General features: G+C 41.3%; 1 protein-coding gene across 10 annotated transcripts in view; it reads left to right on the top strand.

The window, feature by feature from the left end:
• The window catches only part of MBD5 (methyl-CpG binding domain protein 5), a 127,087-nt gene that overhangs the window by 40,054 nt on the left and 61,188 nt on the right, over positions 1-25,845 (top strand). For all 10 annotated transcript variants that reach the window (XM_027458454.3, XM_027458453.3, XM_027458451.3 and 7 more), the window contains exon 2: positions 5,034-5,131. The gene's annotated coding sequence lies outside the window, so the exon portion shown is untranslated. The remainder of the gene's footprint in view (positions 1-5,033; positions 5,132-25,845) is intronic.

Here is a 25,845-nt window from a genome sequence, read left to right as displayed (position 1 = left end):
TGGTGTGACTGATCTCTCAGCTGATATTTTAATAAGCCCGGCTACAAAGGAGTGCTTGGGTGAAATGTGAATAGATCTCATGGATCTCATTACTTCAACAATGGTTGCTTAATTACAAATACACTGTATATTTAATAAACCCTGCTCATTTTCAGAGCTTGAAAAAACAAAAAAACAATTGCTGGGAGCCGGGGGCTGGCACGAGGGGAGAGCCCGAGCCCACCGGAGCCCCGCGGGTGAGGGCAGCTGCAAGGTGAAAGGCTGCCTGAAAACGTCTGCTGCTGGGTTCACTTCCATGCATTCAGCGCCTGCTTTTTAAAACAGTTCCATTTTAAAATAAATATATTTCAGCTCGGATATTTTCCCCCTGTATCAGAGTAGACGTAAGCCTTGCAGGGTTCTGCAGCTGCAGCCTTCCTGCGCAACAAAAACCAAGGGGGCTGGGTCCCGTTAGCTCTAGGAGCTGTCCTCCTTGGGACGTGTTACTCGGCGTCCGGCAGCCTCTGGGGATTCTGGTCAAGTCCACAATTCAGGCCAAAGGCCCATGGTTTTTTACTGCACTTCTTACAAGCAGGATTTGATACGATTGCACAAGCAACATGAAAGCGTTCGGCTCCTTCAGAGGTGGCTTCTAAGAGCAGAGCCCGGGTTCTCCTGACTTAGCGTACAAGTTTTTGGATCTTCGTATTTTTATAGTTTCCAGAGATGCACACACAGCCTGGGGCCTTGCTGGCCTCCAGGGCACGGCCGCACATCAGGCGGTCTCAGCGGAGGATTTACCTCTGCTCCCTCCTGCAGCGCGCTGCTGGCGGGTTCGGGAGGCTCTTGAACTTCCACTTAAAACATTTTCTTTTTTCCTAAAGCTGATCAGGAAGTTATATCGGTGTCAATAAAACGGTAAAGAATGGTTAAAAGCAGGGCGAAGCTCGTTCTTGAGAAAGTATTGGAGCAGTCATCAGTTAGCTGATGGCCTCGTTTATTTATTTCTTGCTTTAATCTATTAATTTTAAAAAACACCAAAGCTGTGTTTTTGCATCGTTGTGAAACAGCAAAGAAAATTTGGTGATTTTCCCCTAATTTTTTTCCAGTGGCATGCCTTTGCAACTGAATTCAATCGTGTTGTGTCTTCTAAACCAGGAGGAGAATTTAACTGTGACAAACAAAGACCTGCTCCGTGCATTTCAACTCTACCAGTCCTTAAATTTGTCACTTTAAAAAAAAAAGTGACCAAAAAAAAAGAATATAAGAAAAGACTTCAGTTACTTGCATATGACTACACAAGGATATCATACAAACCAGTTTCTAATGTTTTCTGTGTACATTTATCTTGGGGTGAAATAATCTTTGTCGTAGCGCACGTTTTTTCTTACAAGTACCAAGAACCTCCCCCAGGCAAGTGCCTGATGGAGACCGCCAGCCTTTGGAGCGTTCCTGTAGCAATGCCTCTTGCTCTTATTCCCTTACCTAAAAGCAAATGGGCTGAAGCTCTGCACCTGTTCTAGCTGCTGGCTTTCTTTTAGTGCCTCAACATCTGTGTGAAGCTCAAGCATGTTTTTCAGCCGTGTAATTTGAAGTAACGCATGTAACTTCATCAAAGTTACTTTTGAGTTATGCCGGTGCCGAATTTGGCTCTTTCAAGAAGCTAATTTGCTGAAGCAAATGCAAATATTTAATTCCTGAGGTTACAGTGTCTTTTGTTTGCTTTTGTGATACTCTAATTAAAAGCAAACTCCCGGCGCGGGGTGGATGCGGATGGGTAGCACGAGCCCAAGAGCAGCGAGATTTCCTCCTCGGAGCTCCGGACAGGGCTGAAATCCAGCCGAGGGATCAGGGTGGTCTGCTCCTGTAACGCCCAGAGTTTGAGCTACTTTGTGAAATGTTTGAACAATACTTTATTCTGCCTCAACAGTATTTATAGCGGAAAATGTACCTGATCCCAAATAACACAGAAATAGAGCGCAGGAACTATTTACGGTGGGAACAAATGGAAAGCTAACGACGTTAGAAAAACATATTGATGTTTTCACATAGCTGTGCAATAAAATCCTTAGGTTAAAAATAAATCTGAGGGTTTTAAGGCTTAATAGCACCCACAAACACAAAAAATATCTAAACGCAATTTATTATATTTCCCAGTGATTGATGGGCATTTGCTTTGTTTATTCCGATGTGTTGAGATGGTTTTGCTTCTTTCAAGTTGCTGTTTGGGAATAAGTTAACAAAATATATTCGGGGATTTAGAAAGTTTCGCGTCTCAGAAGAATGTAAATGTTGAGTTGTATCTAAATAAAAGAAAATGCTTTGTCTCCAGTCCAGGAAGAAATGTAAAAAAAAAAAAAAAAAAAAAAAAAAAATGAAAACAGCTTCTTGCATTTGAGCAGAGCCATATGTTTTGTGGGTTGGCACCAGACTAGTGTGCAGAGTCGTGTGGAACCAAATCTTCATACTCCAGGATATTTAGAGGAACAACATTCAAAGCAAGGTGCTAGAGAACCGAAGGGAAGGATAATGCCGAATTCCCTTAAGATGGAAAATGCCTGCTCTGAGTCGAGTTTGTGAGCGTCCCTCTATTTCCAGTGCCACGTAACGGCGTCTCCCTCGTGTCAGCATCGAATGGCATACGTGGATCGGATATTGTCAATAAGATAAGGTGCTGGTAAGGAGAACAATATTTTAATTTCATCGGTAAATTCACGTAATGGGAGATGAGATTATATTGACTCCTCCTGGCTGCTGAGATGATGATAAAATCACATGAAGGAAAAAATAACTCAGTGTTGGGTACTGTGCAGTGAAACGAGCAGGCCCCAGGAGGTTTACAAGCTTCCCCTGAAACACGATTCAGCACAGAAGAAACTTTTTCCCTTTAACGCAGCGCTCCAACTCCTTGCAGAAGGCTAGGAGGTTATTAGAACAAAATTAATGATATCTTCACAATTATTGCAGCTTTGGAGGAGAGAAAGACGATTAAATCAGAGCAGGAGTAACATCTGCAATGGGAGTGGAGTTTAAGGGTCTGGATTTCGGTTGTGCAGTTCAGTGCCAAGAAGAAAAAGGAGAAAGGAGCATCTATTAATACGAACAGCAAAGTGAGAACGAGCTACTCGGCAGGCAAAAAAAAAAATCTTTTCAGTGGCGTTTAAAAATTCTCTGGAGCTTTGGCTATGGTTCAACTTAAGGAAATTGGAGGCTAAGTTTAATGGGCAATTGATAGAAAGCCTCAACACTCAACTAGATGCGCAAAGTCCCTTTTAGGGAAAACAACTCACGGGTTCTGAACCGCTCTGAAAAATGGTTGTGTAAAGCGGCGCAAGGAGAGGTTGCATTTGCTTCCCCGCAGCTGCTCCCTGGTGTGTTTTCTCCCTTCAAAACATGTTTTTTGAGTCCACAGTGCAGCTTGTGGCCCCATGCACGACTGTCAGAAGGTAGGCTTCCTACTCCCGACCCACCGAGCAGCATCTTCCATTGGGAGCCTGTTAAACTGATCTCTTGATGGGTTTCCTTTTGGCACGTGTACCCCTCCTAGCTAGTAGAAGCTGCTGATGGTGTTGGAGCCCACAGCGAGTGTCAGGAGCAGGCTGTCCTCAGGGCTGGGGTCTGCTGGCTCCTCACACAGCCTGCTGCACTGCCCCTCGGGGCCCTTCACTAGCCTTAAGTTCTTGGAAAAGCTTTTTTCCATCCCTTTTCTGCCCCTCGACCCTACGGTAGGTGTTAGCTGGCTGCGTGGTGGCAGGGTTGCTTTCAGTTCCTGCACAGCCACTTTGCAGTGCCCTGAGAAGGTGATTTTCTATCTGGAGCTTCCCCCAGAGCAATCCATCAGCTCAGAGCTTGGCAAGCATCAAGGCGCAGCGTACATCCAATTTCTTTTTCATATTCTTCATTAGAAAAAAAAGAGCTAGCGTAATCCTGGTGGCCTCTACAATTTATTCCAGGGACTGATCTGTCGGTTATTTTTCTCATATATATTTATATAAATTCTATTTTAAAATTTTGGAGGAATAGAAAAAGGAGGGAGAGAGAATGTCAGTGTAAGAATTTGGTAACTTGTTTTGAGGAAGTCGATCTGGAAGGTGTTTGTTCAGGGCTGATGGGCGTTGGGGGTTGGATTTACGTCAGGAGAAACAAACATGGTCAATTCAGATAAAGCGTTACCGTGAAGCTGAGGTGAAATTCTTTATCCATTGAGAAAGGTAAACTCTGTCTTTTTGATATTCGAGGCGTTGGCCACTTTGGCTCTGGCAGCCTGGCTGCTCCGTGGAGAGTGCTGAGTGATCCGATCACCTCGCCCACGTGTCCTGGCTGCTGACACTTGCATGGTCCAGGCTTGCAAAGAGAGAAATGAGTAAACAGATCAATCACATTAAAAAAACAAAATCAAGATGAATGAGTTGCCTGTGTTGAGTTTTGTTGTTGCTCTGCTCTTGCCCTAGCTGGAGTCAGCCAAAGTCTCTCCTTTGCCTTTGCCCGCCGTGGGATTCCTGAGAAAGGAAACCCAAATGGAAGCCGCTCAGGAGAGGATAAAATTATTTACAAGGCAAAAGCTTTTTGACTTGATTAGCCTTCTAGTTAATGGCATCTGTGGCTAAATGAAGACTGAAGGGTTTCAGCAGTGTCATGGCACGCGGTGCTTCCACGGACACCATCAGGGCTCGAGTTTGTTTGCACCGGGGCTGGGAGTGTTGACTTGCAGTGGGTATCAAACTTGGTCTCGCGTCACAACAGAACTTCTCTTTTGTAATCTTTCACGCAGGGTGTGATTACTGGCATCGTTACTTTCGTATCAAAACAGTGAATTCCTTAAGTTTGATGTATTTAACCTTAAATCTATTAACGTGGAGTCATTGCGATAGTAATGTAGCTAGACGCCTTCCCACAGAATGGTTATCCTGGGGGTTGCTTTTAGCAGCACCTGGTAAATTCATGTCTTGCATGCAGTACGTATCGCAGCTCCTGCCTTCCCAATGAGTGCTAAAAATCTAACTCTAGTTGCAACTACCCTGGCTTATGTGCTGTTTTGTGGTGTTTCCCTTCAGATCCTTATTGACGATGGTGGTCATTGGAGGTATAAATATTGAAGAATCTCTCATTTACAGACAAGATCTTTGAAATCTGTTTCCTTCAGACAGCAAAGGTAAGTAAAACATCTATATTTTGTAGTTGTGTATAATAAGTTCTATACTTCTTGTACTCATAAAAAAGATAAATTAACAGCAGCTGGCGTACAGGAGCCTGGCTTCGCTTCCAAAAGTTAATGTTTTTTAGGGAGTTTATTTAGCCTGCTAATGTGAAAACCAAGTTATGTGAAAGGTGCTCATGTTTTTTCCTCTGTTCAGCTACAAGAATGTGAATTCTTAGCCTGCTTGTTGTGCATTTAATATTATTCAAGTTATTCCTTATTCTTTCTTTAGCAAGAGTCTTTTTGGTACTGCAGATCATTTGCAGTATCTGTGTGTGATGCTGATCGTGGCCAGGAATGCCTCATACGTCGAAATCTGAAGAGTATTTCAGGGTGGGGATTACTTCTCAAAAAATGAGAGTTAAGCAGGGTGAAAAAGCCAGCAAGACACTCAGTAAGACGGTGGTCAATCTGTTAAAGTTTTCTGTGGGATTTTAGAGATAGAATTTCTTTTAGAAATTTGTTAATTAGAGACATGAATCTGGTGCCCGCTGAACTTGTAGTGTGCGTTTTGAGTCTGTGGACTTTTGATCACCAAAAGAGATGCCAGCTACTCAGAAGAGTTCCCTGTCTATTATTTTGTCTATTTGTTATGAAACCAACTATATCCGACACTTAGGTAAAGTGGGAAGAATATTTCTGTTATGGAAATAGAGCTAATTTTCACAGTCATTATCTGCTGTTAATTTAATGTGTGGCAATATCTGAAATTTAGGGATGATTATATGGTAGTAGATTTTTGGTTAGCTGTACAGCTCAGCTATGAGCAAACCAATTAAGATGTAATTTCAGAATATAATTGAACTCCTAATGGGGCACTTTAATTCACTTGAAATTTACATATTTGCCTTTTTTTTGTTGTAGTAGACAAGTCCAAAATGAGGGTACAGCTCCCTTTTTGAACTCATGAATGCAGCGACTTCATCTTAGACTTTCAAAGCGAAGTGTGGGAAATCCTCTTGAATAGGAGGATGGGATGAGCTCACGAACTTAGTTCTTACTCAGTTCTCCAAGTCTGAACTTTGAATGGCTTTTTTTAATTTTTATTTGTCTGAAGAATAAAACTTGGTGCTGGTAGGGTGCTGTGGCCCCAGTGATACTCTTCACCTGCAGTGCGACACCGTGTGATGCTGTACAGCAAAAACAAAGCTACGTGGTGCAAAGTTTGTTTGGTATTCAGAACTGATTTTCTTCCTTTATGTGTGTCTGGGCAGCCGCGATCTGCTGAGAAAGAGCTTGTTCTGCAGATCTTTATTATTATTTTTCAAGCAGAATGAACAGGGAATGCTTGGAGCTGGCTGAGAGGTTCAGGGCTGGGACCCAGGGGCAGAGACGTGTGTCTCACTGCCCCGGTACCAGAATAAAGTCCCCCGTTGCTGTAGGGTGTGCAGTGTATTTGTGCTTTACTTCCTCCTGAGTCTCATCTTACGTAAGTCAGAGGTTTCGTATGAACCGCCCCCTTTTTGTTTCTTTTGTTGTTTTTTTCCCTTAACGGGTGGTTTTTCAGCCCACGTTTAACTGCAGGGCACTAAAGCAGCGTGGGACTCACCTATGGCACCACGTGCTGTGGGCACCAGCAGCCCAGCTTCCACCAGGTTTTGCCTCATCCGAGGTTTTCCCAGCTCCCAGATGATGCTGGAAGAGATCAGCAGATGGGAAAGAGTTAAAAAGTGTGGCATGCATAACTGAATGACATGACCTAAAATAAGGAAACAAACAGTGGCTGTTTGTTAGAGCCAGGCTCAAATTAAGAAAGAAATGAAGGCAGTTCTCTTTTTTTTCTCTTTTAACCCCAGAATGGAAGACCATTTTCATTTACAAGATAAACAGCACTGAGCTGAGAGGTCATTTATACCTCTGCCATGCTGAAGTTAAATTTTGTGGTTTGCTGCTGCTGTTTCCTTCAAGAATAGCCTTTCAGTAGGATTTCAGTTGTTGTAAACTGGGGAACTGTGACATTTGGTAAAGATACAGCAGAACAATTGTCCATGTTCACATTTGGGTTAAGAAATAGTTTTTGCATGTGAAAAACTGGGACAGGGGAAGTATGTCTGTAAGGTTAATGTTTTACTCGTTATTTCCTTGAAGTTTTGATATGTACGTGTGGATAAATCTCAGAAAGCTTCAAAAGCTACAAAATAAAAAAAAAATAAAAACACATACAAAAAATTTAGCTCTTATTCTAAGCATCTTAGCTTCAATTTGGCACTCTTTTTACCTTTTACCTACCAGTACTAACCTGGTCACAGCTGTGCAGGTACGTGCAGACACCGTTTCTATTCCATTTGATCTATTTTTACGTGTAGGGGCTCTCTGTTTAATGCGCATTACTGTGCTTGCAGGCTAATACTTCAAAACCTTGGTGACCTTGGTTCACCCACTCGTACCTTACACATCATCCCGCAGTCTTTAATTACATGATAACATGCTATTTTTCCCTACAAAAGGGAATCCATGCATTAAATAGCTGGCATTTCATCAGTGTGCGGCTGTCTGGTGGTTTAATTGTTCCGTGTGGTTCCTCATCTGTACTGAACAATTTTCAAACCTTGCTATGAGGATACAATGAGGAACTTGCCTTTGTTTGTTACTGTATTCTTTAGCAACAGGTTTTCTCTAAGAGTCTGACAAAACCCAGCCCACGACGCCCAGAAGATGTTGCAGAAACGTTTTCAGGTCTAGGAGCTTTCCTTGCCAACTCTTCTGGTCGGCTGCTGGGGTTTATGGACTCTTCCCAGTGGCTCTAGGAGTGGGGTTCTCAGTCCTTGAAGATTCTTTCATTGAGGAGAGAGCAAGAACAACGATTCTTCATCAGAAGTGTAGGAATTGAAAGGATAGTGAGCCTTAGCATCCTTCTTTCGCATCCTTCTTTCTTTTCCTCTTTCTTTTCTCCACACCTTTTGGTTTCCAGTTCTGGTTTCCTACTGAGCCGTTTTTACACTTTTTACTCCTCGTACATCTCTTGTCCTGCCTCTCCATCTTATATGACCATCTTGTCTTCATTTTCCTTCTCCCTCATCCAAGTAATTTCCAATATCAGCTAGTTGCTGTTTCATTATCCATCCTTGCACAGCACCAGAGTTCCCACATGTCACTTACTTACCCAGATTTTATTTCCATTCTGGCTCTGGGCTTAAACCCCTGTTTCTCAGGGCATGTCTGCAGGAAGGTTGTGCCTTCTGCCATGCTCCAAGCTCAGCTCCTGTAGCTGCTTCAACATGACCAAAGTGCTACGAAGGCTCAAAGCCTGCCTCACACCCAACCGTGATGCAAAAAGATCAGCCTCTGGCCTTGCTACCAAGTGTCTGCACACTGAAATTTCACATTTCAAAAACTGCATGTTTCAAAAAGCTTGAAGTTGTGTAGTAGAAGACAGTTTGGGATTTATGAGTGGTTTTAATGCACGTGTAGCGGTCTTAGCATGAACGCTGGGTTTCCTCATCCATAAACTGAGCTGGCACTTATTGATTCGCGCTATTTATTTCAGCACGTGACAGAAACCAGAATTATGCATTACGAGTCCCCAGGTTTTTTTCCTGGTAATCACATGGAAGGGTGCAGCAGTATACTGGAGAAATCCAGCCTTAAGAAAGGGGGAAACTGTTTATGCAAGGTTAGGAAGCGAGGGTGAGGCTTACATCTGTTCCTCGAGTATTTTAAAGAGGACGTGGAAAATTCGGGTAGCTCGATCGAATTTTATATTGTGCAATAAACTGATAGCCACGTTTAATCCACGTTTAAAATGTGCCATCTCCAGCTGCAAGCCATGTAGTCCTCGAGAGCTTTCTCAGCTGCATAATGCTGGGGCTCGTGATGTATCCCTGTGCAGAACCAGGCCTCGCTGTCCAAACGTCAGAATTTATGCATCTGTTTAATTACACTGCAGTATATAATGTATGGCGTGGCGGGGCTTGCCCAGTGCTTCTCTGAATGGTTTGTCTTCGAACCGTGTCGTTCCTCATGTTTTCACTGAGATTATTCGAAGACAGAGAAGGAGCAGAGTTGTGTTGCATCATTCTCCTTCCTAGAGCAGTCTGCAGTCCAGATTGAGGGATGGTTCCTCCTGAATTGTCATTAAAACCAGCGAGCCCAGTTGGCTTTTCGAAGGCCCTGATGTTTTATTGAGAACAGTCGATTCTTCGGCCCTCTCATCTTTTAATGGGAAAGGGTATTTTGGTGAAAATCCAAGTTATTTTCTGTAATGCAAGATAGAAAGAAATTACACCATCATAAATTCAATAAAGGGAAACCTACTAAATTTGGAAGTTACTTCTACAGAAATTTTGAAAAAATATGTTTATATTTCTCTGTAACATACTTTTAGGCATATATATATATAAAATAAATATATAATATATATTAATACTTTTAGGTATATCTTAGAGCTGACCTTCAACGTATGTTTTAAATATTGTACATTTAATAAGTCATTCTTTGTCTTGGCAGAATTTTGTTATTTATTTATTTATTTTGGCCTCTTTTGCCAAGTTTGTCATGCTTCTTGCAGTGAGCAGTGGGTTTGTGTGCAGTGGTCCCCCTTTCTTTTCCAGATGGTCCTTCCAAAAGAATTTTCAAATCAAATAGGGGCTGGCATTTTATCGAGGCAGGTACTGTAAATAAATGCTCCATACTGCCAGGGCTTTCCTTTTTGAAATCTTGGGACCGAGAGCACCCTGAGCGTAAGTAAATATTCCCACACGTTTTTATTGTTGCTCAGTGGTTTTAATAGTTAACTTCAAAGTTAAATTTTTAGGTAATGCAGTAATTTCTGATACTGACGTAAATCTCTCGTAAGTAATTTTATAGCAAAACTGTTAAAATTCACCTTTTTAATGTATGTTTTCTTATTAAAGCAAGGTATACATGCACACATTTTAAATTAGCTGCCTAAGGGCTAGCTTCAGACAGTAACCTGGATGTCTCCAGAAAATTTTATGATTTTTGTTGTTGCTTTAATTATTATTTCTGTCCATGGTGTTAGAAAGTTTTACAAATATCAATCCTTATGTTTTCCTGTAATACATCGAGAAATTGTGGGGAGATTCAAGCCGCATTGTCAAGTGCTAGGTGTTTAGAATAGCAGTTAATAAAGCTGCTTTCACTGCTGGCTAATTTTACAAAATATTTAAAGGAAGAATGCGTTTGGAGTGTAGTGTCTAAGATAAACAGAATTATTCATGTCTGTTGTAACAACAAACCAGATTCAGATCCTTGATTTTGCTCTCAGAATTCCACCTCAAAACCCAGTGCTCTAAAGAAGAAACTCAAAGGTAGCAAATCTTAAATTTCGCTGTTAGTGGAAACCTAGGAAACCACGGGTTTTCTTGATGTGAAGACGACCTGAAGGGTTGTGGAGGTTTGTTTTTAATTTTTTTTGTATCCTTTTTTTTTTTCCTTTCCACAATGCTGTTTTGCTTTGCTTTCGCCTTACTCCAAATTCACATCCTTTGTAGGCTTGAGGGCTGAAAATCTGTGGAAATGGTTAAGGAAAGTGGAACTGGTTTGCAGTTGGCGAGTTGAGCTTGGGTCAGCTGCCTTTGTCCAGATCTGATCTACTGCTCTGGGAAGCGTGTGCCTTAAGTAGGGCCGCCGCTGCCTTCATTCAGTGAGAAAGGAGAGCTTTGAAATGCATTCCTGCTTTTGTTGTTTTATCTTTAAACGAGGTGTTGTCATTTTTCAGATTCTTAACTGGCTTCTATCAGCATATTTCTGCTGAAGGGAAACATCTACCCCAACTGATTGCTGCTGATCTGAGCGAATGTCACAGGCATCTCTGCCTCTTCCCCTACAAAGATCCCCGTTCAGTGAAATGCTTTAAATTAAAACAAGTGATGCTTTTAAATTCAAGCTCATGAAAAGTTTCTAAAGCCATTCTTCCTCTGAAAACCTGTGATGATGCCCCAGAATTATTATTGAACACAGGATTTTTTTTTCACTTTATTTTTTTATCACATTCCTGAAAGCTATTGATGAGATAAGATCTTCACCCAGCTGTTTCAGGAATTCTTCCAGTTTAATTTAGCCTCCCAAACTGAGATTGCATCACACCAGAGGATCCATTAGGATTTATTTTGTTTTAGCAGTGTATGAAAAGCAGTAAGTACATTCTGAGAGAGGGGGGAAATACTTGAGCTGAAAAGGACTAAAAGGAAAACTAAACTTTCCATTGGAAAAGTATTATGACAAAAACTATTTTTTGACCAACTTCATCTCTTTGAGTCCTTAGTACAGGAACTGAAACTATTTAGGGCATGGATCTCTGCGTAAATTTACTAAAGTAGCTGTGATGTGTATCAGATGAACGTTGTTTAGAGAGCAAATTGCTATTATTTTTATATAAGTAACAAGTAGATGTTCATTGTTGAATCCCAGGTATGATTTAAAAGTTTATGAAAAAGTAGATAGGTAACAATTCTCATTTAATTGCCATTTTGACAAAAGAAACAGCAAATTGGAAAGGGAACCTGGCCACAGGTGCATCTTTAATAAAAGGCAGAAGAGGAAAAATTGTATATAAAGTATATTACCTGGCTTATAATGTATAAAATTTGACCTCACGTAAATAATTCTAGGGCAGTGCTTTTACTTATGCTACTAATTCTTGTGTAAAAGTTTATACAGTTTACAGTGCAGACATTGGCTCAGGTATGTATCTTTTTTTTTACTTTAATTGCTTATGATCTTAACCCCACTTTAGGAGTTTGAGTGGCAGAAAGTGACGTTCCTGTAGCGTAGATTTTGTAGGGAAATGAGCAGCTGCCAGGAGCGTGCTGGCAGCCTGCAGTGATGTGACGCGGCGGTGTTGGGCTGGAAGGCACGCCCTGTGCTCAGGGAAGTGCTCCTCTAGTAGCTTTCAGTTCCTATCGTGTTCTGATGGTATGGAATTAAATACATACCAAAGATATGTTCTTCTTCAGGTGTTACTACATATGATATCATCTCTTGAAGAAGAAATAGTATTACATCATCTGAAAGCAAATTCGGCAGATAGGTACCAGCAGTAGTCAAAGCCCTTGGCTTCTGCATTCTGTAGGTGTGAAAATGTGGTTCCTTCCAGGGCAGGTAAATACATCGTTGCATGTACTGACCCATAGCACATCTCTGTAATTTAAGAACAACTTAGAATGAAGGTTAGATTTTTTTTAGAAGGCAGAGAAAACACTTGGCATGCCAACTTTTGACCTCTTTATGGACTTTTAAAGCCCAGATATTCGTATTAAAAAGATCTCGGTAAAGTTCCTGAGTATCACGTGTGTAGTATGAAATTTCACATCGAGAAAGGATGAAAACTTGCCTGATGAAGGTTTCATGTCAGTATTTCTGTTGACTTGCAGAAGATTAGATAACTGCTGCTGGCTGAAAAACGCGATGACTTCAACGTTAACATAGGTAATGATGATGCTAGAGAAAAGTGGCGTTGCTCCTGCAAGGAGGTACCCCCAAACATATTGCTAATTCATTCATGTTATGCAACTGCAAACTGAGTATCTTCCAGCGGAGCAAGTTAGCAAATCACTAATTTAGATGATGTTACTTTATTAAAAAATATGCCAATATTTAGCTGATTTTGTGATCTGTCGTCAATGATATTAAGACTCTGGAGAGCCCTCGTACTGTATCTGCATGCCTCAGATCCTGGGGAAGAAAAAAGGTTGTTTTATAATGTCTTCTTTTAGAAATAATTGAATAAAAGCTGCACCAGGCGCCTTGCTACCAAATATTTTTCTGTGTTTCGTTTGTTTGCTTCATACTTGGGCTACTTTCTAAGACCTTTTCAGTGGGAAAAAAGTACTAGTGCATGCAGGAAAATGACAATTTTCATGATTTTTCTTGAATTGTCATCATGGACTGAAATTTGAAAATCACTTCAAATCTCTAAAAACACATGGGATAGTATTCAAAATGTATCTGTACTTATTTAGTCCTTTTTTTAAAAAAGCCCTTGTATTTACAGTGTGAGCAGGGTATTTACACTTCGCTTTGGCGGCACATACCATCTCATAAAATGTTTGCTTTGTTGCCCTGCCTAGGACATAAGGAAGATCTTTCTAGGCTCTTACTATCAAAATAAGTCACTGCTTTAGGATGATGCACATTTTACAAAACAGCTTGGTATTTCCAACTTACCTGAATAGAGAGGTGTCCTGTAATGGCACCTGAACCACTGGAGGAGGCCAGGATGAAGCAGGCGAACCTGAAGACGAACCTGTGCTGGCTTGGGGCTCAAGGGGAGCACAGAGAAGCCACGTTTCTCTTTGCTTTTCTTTCCCCCCTGAAGCAGACTCTCCAAACACATGCTTAATGTACAAAGTCATGCTGTAAGTACTTCTGCAGAAGAGCAAAGTGCAGTTAATCAATGATAAAATGCTTTCCAACTAGAAATACTTGGCCTAAAAGCATCTCTTCCAGTGAAGGCAGGCATAGCACCTTCCAACGGGACATGGTTGTCTCTTGTATCTGTACATCTACCCGGCTTATTTTCTAGTCCTGCCCAAGGTAGGTCTATTTTTTTTTTTTTTAAGGGCATGTGAGGGAAATCTAGGAATTCAAGGGCCAGAAGGGACAGCAGTGGCAGGTTTCTGACCCTTTGGCATGCAGATCATGACGCTTTTTGCAGCCTTTGGATTGCAGCTTGCCTCATCAAAAGCTACCCCATCTTGTTTCATTTTCTAGAAATGGAAGTATGCGCACTGTTTTACCTAGAAAACTGTTTCCATGTTTAATTACCTTTAATAGTAACTGCTTTTCATATAAAATTAGTACTGTTTTACCTCTCACCTAGATGAACTTCTTTTTGCTGAGCTCTGGAGGAGCGGCTGAACCCTAAGCAACTGTGGTTCTGGTCTGGAGGATTACCCTTTCAACTTGAGGGCCTGACTTCCTCCTCCACGATCCATCCTAAATGCAGAACTAAATTTGTAAGGAGCTAAAACCATTCAGCCGCTCAGCCGAGGAACAGAGCTGGATGGCATTGTGGTGGGTAAACCAAAAGGAAGGGAGGCGAGGGGCTTGCAGGGCTGTGGGTACAGAGAGAGTGATTTGTAGAGCAAGCACTAGTCTAGGTTCAAGTCCATGGAATATTTAGGATAATGGGATATATTCACTGAAAGAAGAAAAAAAAAAGTATAAAGTACTTACTGGACTGACAGGATAGTAAATTTAAATAGAAATTTATAAAACATGAACCTAGGATTGAACTATATGTTTTAGCATTGAACTCTAAGTGTGATCATTTAGTGATGATGAACAGGTGATTTTAAAGGAGACGTTTAAAGATAGAGACAGTGTTCATAAGCAATTACTTAAGTCTGGGTTAGGTCCTGGCTCTGTGGAAATTGATGGCAGGATCAAAAAAGCTTTCTGGTTACACTCTCCAAGTACAGCACTGTATTGATTCAAGCGTGCCTCATGGCTCTGTTCTGGGTAGGTGTCTCGTTGGAGATCCCTGGTCATTCCTTTGGGTTTGACACCCTTAGGTATTTTTTGCAGCATGTTTTGTAATGCCAGCTGTAGGGTACAGATTCCATATTAGCTAAATTTTTCTTTTCTGTCCCTGAACTCGTCTAGTATCGTGCACATGTACCAGTGGCAACCTTAAGGAGCAGTGTCTGAACGTTGAATGTGTCTGTCAGTCATTTCCATGACTCTGTTGCTATAATAAAAGATCTAAACACACACACACATATATAGGGGGATATTCAAGATGTTTGTAATGGGGTTCTTTTGAGAAGAAATAGGGTTCTTTGGGGAAGATTCTCTAGAGAAAACGTGGAATTTTGAGCCCATTTTTCTGTAATTTCCACAACTTGTAGTTCAAATGCAGTGCTGTATTTTGAAATGTAAATGTTGAACTCCGAAGCCTGTATGCTTTTTACCTTTGACATTCTGTCACTGCTTCATAAAGAATGGTGTGGCTAGCTGTTTACCTAATTAGGTTGGTTTTATTTTTTTCCTAAGATGCAGCTTTCGATAGGCTTCCGATTCTATGTCTTTGGATATATTTTGACAGGACTAGAAGATTTGAGGCCTTTGGCCAGTCCTTTTCAGGAATCAAACTGTCTCTTCATCTGTTGTTTCGGTGGCTCGTGCATACAAGTCCAAAAATGGCATTAGAGATTTGGGATGCGGGAGGAGAGCTCTCCTGCGCGTCTGGCAATTCACTCTGTTAGTTTACTCCGATCCGTGCTGGTGCCAAAAACCAAACCTCTTCTGATTCATCAGGAGGGATCCACTCTGCGTGAAGGACTGCTTGGATGTTTCACTAGCGTGGCGGTGGGTTTAGCATTTGATGGTAGGACATCAACAGCTCGTGCTTCTGTGAGAGACGTTTCCGTGGCGTGGGTGGCTCGACGGCCCGCGTTCTGCCAGGCTATTGACAGGATCGGCGTGCTCATTAATCTGTTCCCATTTTGCAAGATATCAGTGTGTATCCAGCAGGAGATGAAGCTGAGAAAATCGATTTGGGAAAGCTTGTGTTTATCAGATGTTTAGAAGTTACCAGGTTTTGCAGCGCTGAATGTTTTTGGTGACTCTTGCCCTTACCACAGGTACTACCTGGTGGCCAGTGTGTAGCAATTCCTCTGCTTCCATCTTTTGTGCAGCCTTTGAATATAAAGCTAAACATTTAGTGTGCTGATAACTTCACCCCGTTAAAAGTAGGGTGCCCTGGGTGTCCATAGGTCGTGCCTGGGATGGTTCAAGAGGCAGGGGAAGCATCCTCTGGGCTGCAGTGATACCGGACCAGCACATGGTGAGTCCTGCATGATGTATGTGGTACTAGGGCAAGGCAATTACTGGTGCTAGGAGTAAGAGACTTACTGGGTTGGAGGAAATAGACTTTCAGCTCGTTTTGCACAGTTTGAAGAATTGTTTCCTGTGCTAAAGGAGGTGTGGCTGGCAGTCCAAGAGGAGAAAGGAGGAGCACAAGTCTGGTGTTTGCACAAGCACTTCACAAACGCCTTACCTTGCCATGATACACTGTGAGTTCTTGGTGCTGGCCTCGTTTCATTGGGCTTTTTCATCTTGTAAACTATTTAACATCTTTTTGTTGAAATAAAATCGGTGTTCCTGAAAGAGACCTGGTAACTGTTAGGGTGCACCTTTACAGCTCTGTCACTTGTTGTGGAAAAAAAAAAAAAAAAAACATGTTTAGCATCACTGTTTAAACCAATAAACTAGAATAATTATATTATAGAAGTATAGTTTACATATACATTAGAAATATATAGGTTTTCAAATATATTTATAAAAACAATAATAACTACTTAATGGGGAAAAAAGGAGAATGTATGAGCTGAAAATAACATGCCCTCTGCCAACCAACGGAGAGCATACGAGGTTGCACATGTGCAAAGATCAGGTGGTGTGGCCTCGATGCAGTCCCACAGCTTTCTGTATGCTTTGGGGTGTATGAAAGTGACTGGAAATACTCTGTCCTCCGGGAGAGCAGTGAAGGGGAGATGTATGAAGGGGCAGGGGGAGCCAACTGGATCCTCGTGTCTCACATCTGCAGTTAAATCTTCAGATTTTAACAACCCTGTTGTCCTGTCATCCCCTGATCCTTCTGCTTTGCCATGGTGGCATCGTGGTGGTATATGCTGGAAAGAGAAAGAAAACAAGCCTTGCTCTGGGGTGCTGCATATGAAACAATAGCACGAGAAGTCTTCATGGGTTTCTTGTAGATCTTGCTTAGTTACAGAGAACACACCAATTGTAAGTCAGCTGTCCCAGGAAATCAGCACTGGTTTTAAATGTGTGCAAATTGAAAACAATCTCTGGCAGAACTTCTTGTGCTAAAGCCAGCTAAAAAGAAAGAAAAAAAAATCAAATTGATAGGTTTCAAAGTTGACAACTGTGCTTAAGTGCCGTGCCTGTAAATCACTGAATAACTTCTCTTTTGATAGAGCAGCTACTGTATGTAAAAGTACAAATAGTGCCTCTGCAATAATGCAAAATACCTGAAATCCTGAATTGCTTGCTAAGCTCGCAGCGCCGAGTTACTAAAATACAACCTGATGCCATGTATTGCCATTCAGCTTAACCTGAGGTGGTTCTATGAATGTCAAATAACTTAATGCCAAGGATATTCAAAATTCATGCAAAACTTGATGTCAGTGTGTGTGACCTCGATTCCGTGGTAGCATAATGTGTTAAATTATCTTGCTTTAGTTCCAAAAAGCTTCATCATGAATTGAGTTTTTAAAAAGGGCTACTCTACAGCCTTCACTAATAATAATTTTTAAAAAATTGCACTACTTCAGTTTTTCTCTTTGTCTTAGCTTCCCAGAACTCCTGTGTCTCAAACTGGCCTTACAGTGTGAGTCCTTGCCCACCTCTGTAGCTTTTGGAGCAGCAGTCTTTGCTCTGTAGGTGTGCTGGATCTGTTTGTCACTGCGATTCGTCCCACTTAATTGCATACGTGGCAGTCTCCATGTGGTCTTTTATTGCTGATGGCACAAAAAAAAAATCGAAAGAAGATAATAAAATAAACTTATGTTCCTTTTTATTGGTTTTATGTGTTCTCTACTCATAAATGGCATCTGGAAAGCATGTTACAGAAACACATTTCCACCAAACACATTGGCAAAATTGATGCAGACACGCTTAATGGTCTGTAGTTAGTAAAGTTTAAGAGTCTAGGGTTCAGATGAGAAGGGTTTCGCAGACCAGTGTGAAATCTGACCACTTAAAGGACTTGTTCTTTAGTACTTTTCCATAAAGTTTCTGTTTCCAGCTTTGAGACCTGTTGCAAATGCCCAGGCTACCGTTCACTGTACAATTACAACAGATTTACCGTTTACTGTGGGATTTTGTACTTGGCCTAAATCAATGAATGAAAATGATAAAGCAGAAAGGTGAGTTTACTCTGTGCTGTCAGGTTAGCTCTGCCACAATACCATTTAGTTATATCATGAGGAAAGAAATACAGATACAAAATATTCTGCTACATGGGTATAACAGCAGTTCCTGATGCTAACGTGATGAGCATTAGGGCACAGGAGTATTGCTGTGCAAGTGAGTTCATGTTTTCTGTACGTAAGGCTGGAAAAATAAACAGAAAATGTATTTAGAGAAAATGCTTACTTTAAACTGCTTGTTTTTATCTGCTCCCTAAAATACTTGCACATGCCACAGTACAAACTGCATTTACCATAGCGTACGTAGTTGGTCTGAGCTCCAGCAGTTGCAGGCAAGCCACTTGAATGGCTCCTTTTAGTACAGTTCTGTGTGCTTAGGATAAATTCTTACCTTGCATTTACCCTGCGTTTGTAGCTGAGCCCTCATCTGCTTAATGAGGATCTAGCTGCATGAGTAGATTTGTAATATTGCTAGAGACTTGAGGACATGTTTATAGTTCAAAAAATAAATAATTCAGGAGGCTGGTTTTGGTTTGCATTGAATATTTGGAACCGTACTTAAAAATGACTAATTTGGTTATTTCACTTAGTGACAGCTAACTGTTACCTCCTTAGAGCATTCTGACATTTTTGGTAAGTTTCACATTCTGTAATGTGGCTTGGTTAGGCATTTCAAATTATAATGACACATCTGGATGCTAATTTTAATAGTGCTTGTGCTGGTACTTTAAAAGTGCATCAGGCTTCCCTTCTAAATCTCCTCTTCAACTCCAGTGCGAGGTGAGTCACTTTCTCCAGCACTGAAGCTTCTAGATAAGACACGTTGCTAGAAGCATTCAGGAACTTAATTCTCAAAAAGCTTGTAGCTGCTGGAATTCAGGAATGAGCTACATATTGTTATTTCTACCTGCTAGCTCAGGATGTCAAAGAACGCATCGACGTATCTTCATATAAAATGGTACGAGGCTGCTAGAAAGTTTGGATGCTGTACGGCAGAAAACTTTCAGTTACAAGGGAAGTCGGGGTGTAATTGCACTTGCATTCAAGCCAGCAGTTCTATGGAAAAAGCTGTTTTCTGTGCTGGCCGCTGTTCCCACACGTGCACCACTTCCTTCTGCTCCGCTGCCGTTGGTACAACCACGGGGCAGCCCGAGCCAGACGGACGCATGCTGCAAGGTGAGCGCCGTGTGAATGGCATCAGGTCGGAAGGCTTGGGTTTTTTTTGGGGGGTTCTTGGTGTTTCTTTGCTTCTTCCCCGATCCACTCCACATCCAGAGCAGTTCCATGCAAAATCAGGTGGCTCGCTGGGTGCCTCACTGTGCTACGTGGCTGAAGCTGGCCTGGCTGGAGGGTTGGCAGACCGAGGACATCAAGCACTGCTCCCAAAAATGTGGCAAGTATGGTCTGACAGCTGTAAACTTAAAGCAAGTTGACATTAAGGTGAAGATGGGCTTTGGTCCTTAGGCTTAGGCTCACAGTTAATACTTCAGCACTTGAACTGAAACCTTTTTGTCTGCCAGATCAGTAGTTGCCAGGGGATCTGATTGTCTCGTTGATTTCAATCTAGCCTAATTCAGGAGGAATTTCAATTTTTTCTCCTTGAATGGTTGTCTCAGTAGTCTCTTTGGGAAATGACTTCTGTCAGGTGGAAGCTCCCATCAGCTCCTTCCTACCTGTGGCCATTCCTTGGAATCAGGGAAGCTTTGCAAGAACAGAAGGGCGAACAAAAGCTTCGGAGTCAGAAACCTTCTGATGGTGAGGCCAATTTCAGTGTTAAAACATGCTGAGAATGAGGGATCTGGGAAGTTTATGTGGTGATTTCTGTGAAGAAGGAAAAAAAAATATTTGTTAAAATCGACCAGCTGACATTGTGTAATTCTCTGCTCTTAGATCCATACAAAATTGTCAGGCTATACTGCTGTTACACTGACATTTTTTAGTTACTAAATTAAGATAACTTTCAGAGCAATTAGAAGTGTTTAACTTCTGTTAATGACTGGAGGCCTTAAACAATTCAAGTCTTTCCATTTTATGGTAGAAGTTGCTCTGGATTGAAAGGGTTTCGGTGGTAGCAAAAGTTTCACATAAAGTCTTGTAATAACAAAGGAAACTTGTCTATTGAATGCTACTAAAAGTTTTGCATTTGGATCTGTTTTCTCTGCATGCTCATTGAAAAAGCTGGCTAACATGAACCTAGTCAAATTCATTTGTTACCTACTCTGAAACATTTTTTCTTGGTCTTTATATGGCAGCATTAATACAGCTGCTCCTTGAATGAATGCCTGATGAAAAACTTTTTTAAAGCAAGGAACCTAATGCACTTCATGTTTTGAATTTATATTGTACGGTTGTATCTCTGATTTTTTTATGGATTTTATTTCTTGTTGCAATAGTTTTCTGTGCTTTAATCCCTCAATATCTTTGTGTGTTTCATTTATTTTTTTTAAATCTGTTTTTTTTTACCTACTCCTATTGTTGATTTACTGTCTTGACAATTTTAAGTGCTTGTTTTTACTGTCTCTTTTGTTTCTCCTCTAATACTTTTAGAGCAGACTTAGGATAAAAAAATGCATTGGGGCTTGCACAAGTGTTGGGGGGTTGTTTTCATGGGGGCATTGCTGAGGTAATTCTTTCTAGTTTTGTTTTCATCCTCTTCCCCCAGAAGCTACTCAGGTGTCTCAGCAAACCAAAGGAATAGTAAAGTTACAATGCTCTCTGATACTGTTTCCTGGAAATCACTTAACTTTTTAATGAAATGCATTTTCCTTTGTGTTTTTTTTTTTGTTTGTTGTTTGTTTGTTTTGTTGTTGTTGTATTCATTTGCTTTATGAGTAGCTGGCACTTCACAGTACATAAAAATCTTTAACTATTAGCATGGGAACCCACCTTGTTTTTTCTTGTCATTGAATTTAGGCACTGGGACAGGTTGCCCAGGGAGGTGGTGGGGTCACCGTCCCTGGGGGTGTTTAAGGAAAAGGTGAATGTGGTGCTTAGGGACATGGTCTAGTGGGTGACATTGCTGGTAGGGGGATGGTTGGAGCAGATGATCTTGGAGGTCTTCTCCAACCCTAAGGATTCTGTGATTGCTCAGAGTGAAAGTAGCACAAAGTTTTATGAAATAAAAATTTTACATAACAAAGTGCCAACCAGGCCAATAAACCAGTTACGTGCCTTTTCTCACTCTTCTGGAGCCTGAATAAATCTGTTTTATAAAATATTGCAGCAAAGTAGGAATTAGAAGACATAAAGCTTTTTATTGTAGTGATCTGCAAACAGAAAAAAATTAAAATAAAATAAAAAAGCTGTTGCCAAACAAAGGTTTGAGTGCAAAGGGATGCGGGGGCCATTTGTGTGGTGGTCTTGAAATTCCTGTCTTGTTTCCTGGGATTAAGAACTGTGTTGCAAATGTTCTTATTGTCTCCCCAGTAGCTTTACACCAACTTTTGTTAAGTATTGCAAATGTTGAGCACACCCTTGAGTATCTTTCTGGGGTATCGAAGTAAGCATGAGCAGCTAGTTAACTTAAAGCTGTGACATGATTCTTATGGTCGGCCTGCTCTAAGAAACGCCTAATGTAATGCTTTGTCTCTGTCAGCAGTAGCTAATACTGCAGTGATTTCCACCGAGTTTGATTTTTTTCCAATTGCAAACCACTGTAATGAGAGAGCCTTCTAGAACGTGAGCAGGGCCTGGTGTGGAGATACCACGGCTGCCGCTCAAGCCCTGAAGCACCCTGATGTGCTGCGTCCCTGAGGCTCTTCCCTTAGTACTTGTGTCCTCGTAGCCCTGAACATAGCAGGAGGGCACCCTGCTTTAGGAAGCCAAAGCTGGCAGTGTCAGGAGCAGTGTCACTCATCAGATGGCTATGCTGAAGAGCCCTGCTTTCTGCCTTCTCCATTGCCGTTTGCTTGGAGATGTTCTTTGATGGGGCTGGCTGCTTCCTCAGGTCGTCAGAGCCAGCCTGGGAAGGATTAGGGAGCAGCCTGGGAGAGCTGCCCTCATTCTTGCCTTACAATCCCAAAATACCAGCTTAGGTATGTCTGCTTTTAGGTTTTTAACAGGAGTCTAGTGACTAGAAATGCTTCCATACCCATCAGTTGCTTAAACTGCCTCTGCCCATGCCTGCTGCTGTAGTCCGCCAGCCTCTGCTCTCTGGTTACATCTAAAGTCTCCAGTTACATCGAACAGCATCAGAAACCTCCTGTCAGGATGGGTACACACTTTCCTTTCCATGTTCCTCTACATTAGGTGGTGACTGAGGGAAAAAAATTAAACTGGAAGAAATTTTCCCTCATGAAACTCTGTGGAGACACTAAAGCAATGGAGAGCGGGTTAAAATGATGTCAGGGTGAGAGGTGTTCCTCACTGAGGAGATGGGGAAGAGTTTTTCCTGTTTGCACTGAGTGCAGGTCATCCTTGTGATTACATCTAAGAGCAAAACTGTGGTGAGGAGGAGAAATAGTGGAGGAACAAGAGGAGCTGGTGGTGGAGGCTGGAGCCGGCTGCCGGAAGAAGCCCTGAGGCAGCACAGCTGCTTGCTCCTGGCTTACTCCTGTCAGGAGCAGGCCGGAGGACCTGAGGTACGCCAGCAGGCTTGATGGTTTCTCTGTACGTCCCTTAATGACGTACTCGAGAGCATGGTTTTCATGCCCTGTCCAACACAGCATTCTCCAAAATGTTTGCTGAAAGGATTTGGGCAGGCCTGTGGTGATGGCTGCTGCCCTGCGCCACAAAATCCTTCCCCGAGCCACCTTCCAGAGCGGCCTCCTCACTGGCACTGTGGGGTTTCTGCGGCCTTTGCCATCACTTTCCTGTGGAGAATATATTTTACATTTTTGCTTTTCTTATCCACTGAAAATTTATGTTTTCATCTTGCCATTTTTCTGTGCCTTTTTAGTTTTTCACGTATTATAATTTTGATATGTATTTATATAAAACATTAGTGGTTTTATATTTCAGTATGGGTTGCCATTCAAAATGTAGTTCCCAGTGTCATAAAGCTTCTAAATTAGTAAATTCGTTAGGGCATCATTAGGTCTTAGATATGTTTATATATTTGCTAGTTTTCTGTGCCTATCATCTCACCTCTGGCACTTCCAAAAACTCATGTCTCAAAAAAACCTTTGCAACACACAAGTGAATATTATCAGCCTTTTAAGAGGATTTATAACTTCGTCCACAGTGACATTTAGTACAGTTATCATTAAAAAAAGCATTACAGTATTTAACATGTCTGTTTGGCCTTAATGTTACTTGCAGCAGGTGCTATTTTTAAAAATCAGAGCAATATTTAATATTTTTAAAAATCAGAGGAATATCAGAGGAAGATTTGGTATCAGATTTTAGAAATACTTTTAAAAAACAGACTTCGTCTTTTTTTTTTTTATGAAAATTCATTCTAGGCTAAATTTTTAGTGAATTTTGATCTCTATGAAAAAAGAAGATGGGTATCTTTAACACGATTAGATTCAAATAGGGCATTTTGTATAAATATAGACTCAGTAGTGATCCAATGTGAATTATATTAAACTCAGTAGGAAACTGTCTATTAACCTTAACAAGAATAGAATTAAAATTCCAGAAACAGAAGCTGAATTCTGCTTTAGGAGTCCTGTGCCAGGGGAGCATTAAAATATCATCCTGGTACTTTTATGAATGAATTGGACAATTAATAGTACCAATTAGCAGCAATGGCAGTTTGAAAGAACTACATAGAGGAAGCAGAGCAATGAATACTCCTGGATGGTAAAAGAGGAGGCCTTCCAGAGCCCTCACATTACGTGTCAGGTAGGGCAGCGACTTTCCTGCACTGTGTAAATTCGTTTTGAGCTTTCTCAGCCTTCCTGGCGCCAGGCAGGATGCGTGCTGCGATGCCCTCGCTGCAGCACTCCCTGGTCGGGCTCTTCTGGAGCATGACAACATCTGACACCTCGTAGGCCACCGTGTAGGTATTAAGGAATGAAATCTAATACGATGCACGTGATGACTTTGGTTAACGTTTTACTGGGAGATAAACATCCTCTAGGCACAGAGGGATAATAGAAGCAAGGAATTTGGAAAGTCAGATTGTTAATTCATGAAGTTGGGCCCATCAGAAAATGAGCAGAGTAAAACCCAACAGGTTAAAACCATTACTGCAGCAGCTGCTGGTGGTGAAAGCTGCTCCATGGACTTCCTGAAGGTGCTTGCTCTGTAAAAAGTATGATGATGAAAGGATGATGCAACAAATGTTTTTTTTTTCTTTTTCCAGTTATTTAAATGGTAGCATTTATACACAGTGTTCATACACTAGGGCAGGGCTCTGATTTCTTTCCATGTGAACTTCAGATGTACAAACTAATATTTCAATTCTTGGAGAAAACAGTTTTCCCTGTGTACAGCACTGATGGCACTCTGAGTCTGGCCCAGAAGAAAATTCCTGGTGCTGGAAGTTGGGCATTGGTGTTTCTGCTGCTGGCTGCAGTGGCTGCTTGGAGAGAGTGAGAGCTGAAAATAATCAAAAGTTGCCTGTTATGGATAATGGCACCAAATTTTTTTAAATAAGAAATAACACAGTTTAGAGAAGTTTCTTGTTTTCTTTTGGGGGCACTTGATTTTGAACAGTGGCATATCATGGCTAAAAGAAGGCACTTTATTATGTGATGGTAAAGTATCAAGAAGCAAAAATGTAACCTGTTGGTGTGCTTACAACGCGAAATTTCTTTCTTAGTGAGTTTAAGGCTTTGGGTAAGAGATGCACCTTAAAGTCGAGGTATCCTTTTCTTCTGTTGCTTATGCTGTTGGTATATTTATTCACATATTTGTATTCATATATTTATTCATATATTTATTCAAATATTTCACATATTTGTTCGTTGCTTCAGATGCTTATACAGTGTTCTTATAGGAACTGAGAAGCTTCCAAACTTGGTGTCAACTTTGGAACAGCTTTACTGAACAGTAGTGGAATTCTGCTCCTAAAAGCTGCCAGAAAGCACAAATACTCAGATTATTTTATATATAAATGAGAACGTAGGAAAGAACATATTCTGGTGTGTCTTTAGCCGTTATCTATGGAAGACAACCCAGCTAAACACAGAAGCATGTGAGCAGGGACAGCAGGAAAGCCAGGCTGTAGCCCGGAGCAGAGGCTGCTTTGGTTGCCTTCAGGATAGCCGGCGTCTGCCCTGCGCATCACCTCTGTCAGGCATTGCAGAGCAACGTGCACTGCTGGGAGCACAGTGCCTCTAACACTCGTCACTGGCCTTGTGCAATTTGTAAATAAGCAATTAGGACTCTCTTTCTGCATGTCATGTATGTTGTGAAGTACGGGAGAGGTTAAAAAGTTGTATTCCAGGACAACTGACCCCGTTGGGAAATTCTCTTCATTAGTTTCTGATGTCAAGAAGTGACGCACCAGACAAATTAAGCCATGTACAAATTATTTATTTTCACTTGTGGGAAAGAGGAATGGAATTTGCACACTGACTGGTAGAGGATAACACTGTTCCTATCAAAAGGAAAAGAACTTTTTTGTCTTCATAAAAAATATGTATGTTTGTTTGTCATGGAGCTTTCTGCCAGTGGATGCAGTCCGAATTTGCAGTTGGTCCATCATGAGGCCCTGGGGTGGAAAGAGGATTGAGTTTCTCTTTTCTTATTTTAGTAAGTGCATTCACTTCCAGATAGTTATATTTTGTATATTAAGGCTTCACGTTAGCCATGCAGATCAAGAAAAAAGTGGATTAACATTGTCCTCTCCTCATCTCAATGACTCTGATATGGTGCTGAGAGCTCACTGCTACCTGGGGAAATCTCTGTATTTCAGATAGA

This window comes from Anas platyrhynchos, chromosome 7, assembly GCF_047663525.1.
Source record: "Anas platyrhynchos isolate ZD024472 breed Pekin duck chromosome 7, IASCAAS_PekinDuck_T2T, whole genome shotgun sequence".
NCBI classification, from domain to species: domain Eukaryota; kingdom Metazoa; phylum Chordata; class Aves; order Anseriformes; family Anatidae; genus Anas; species Anas platyrhynchos.
The sequence above is the reverse complement of the archived record's forward strand: the minus strand, read 5'-3'. Positions and strand labels throughout refer to the sequence as shown.